The following is a 1,408-nucleotide window of genomic DNA, read 5'->3' as shown; positions in this document are numbered from 1 at the left end:
CACTAGTTGTAACTAACACCCAGATAGTGAATGTTTTATAAGAAAAATTAAAATTAGAAAAAAAAACTATAAAAGCACAGAAAAGTGACAATTTGTTGTAAAATGGCTAAAACAGCTGAAATTTACAGTAAAACAGATAAAATGTAGCTGGAATTTTTTTAACTAGCATAAGGAGCCCACATTTGCTGAACATAGCAGAAATAAGTTGTAATAGCTTTAAAAATGTTTATTTAACTTAAAAAAGTTAACTTTAGCTAATAACAGCTGAACATTAGCTGACTTTGCAGTAAATAGCTGAATATAGCTGAAAACATCTGTAAGAAGCATTAATACTGTTTAACAAATTACCAGAAAAAAGCACAAAAAACAGAAGAATAGCAGAAAGAAGCTAAAATTAGCAAAAAATAATCTAAATGTAGCACACTCAAGTTGAAATTAGCACCCAGATGGTCTAACTATTTTTTTCTGGATCATATTTACAAAACCATTAGCACCAGTATTTTGCAACACCATTTGACTGGCCAGCTGAAACACAGCAGGTAAAGAAGTGTTCCTCTGGTGAACTTTGATCATGTCATTACTAAATCAGTTTGTGACATTCTGACCATCACTGCACCCTTCACCACCCTGCAGCTAAATTTGTGTTGTGATTATTTAAACAGGTTCAAAATTCAAGCAACACAACTGCAAAATCCTGTGACCTACTCAAGGACACCGAAAACTCTTGCTTATGTTAAAAAAATGGTTCAGAAACTCCCTTGCAGATACAGCCCAGTGAGAAACCAGCTTTAATGAAGTGGTTGTGGATAAGTGGGCTCACTGCATGGTCTTAAAAAGACCAGTGGACTGAGTCGGTAGCTTTCAGCACTTTGTTTACAGCAGCTGTTGTCTCAGGCACAGGGCCAGACGCTGCAGCGTCACACAGCTGTCCCTGACCCGCTGAGCGACGGTGGGCCACACGCCGACTGGGACCTCCTGCCCTCAGAGACTCACTAACTCTCTGAAGCACCGTCCTCCAGAGTCTGAAGAGTCAGGGAGATAAAATGTCCTCTCCTCCCTCCTTAATGTTTTCATTACAGCCAGAAGAAAAATGAGCCTTTCAAAACAATAATCATTTTGGATGAGATTAAAGTTTTTATGAAAGACCACAAAGATAATAAAGAATATCTACAGAAATCTCTTTTAAATCCTAAGTTAGCCACCATATCATTACATTTTTACTTAGTACTTACTAAGTACTTAGTAAATAAGACCCTAAACCGAACCAGACCCRTCAACGATACGAGGGCTGCTTTTGTCCTCATAGTAACAGTGAGTCCTCACCAGGCTGTGTACCAGGAAAATGGTCAAAAATAGTCCCCAGGTAGCAAAATCATGTACACACACACACACACACACACACACACAC

The sequence above is a fragment of the Austrofundulus limnaeus genome, unplaced genomic scaffold, assembly GCF_001266775.1.
Source record: "Austrofundulus limnaeus strain Quisiro unplaced genomic scaffold, Austrofundulus_limnaeus-1.0 Scaffold355, whole genome shotgun sequence".
Lineage (NCBI taxonomy): Eukaryota > Metazoa > Chordata > Actinopteri > Cyprinodontiformes > Rivulidae > Austrofundulus > Austrofundulus limnaeus.
Note: the sequence above shows the minus strand (reverse complement) of the source record.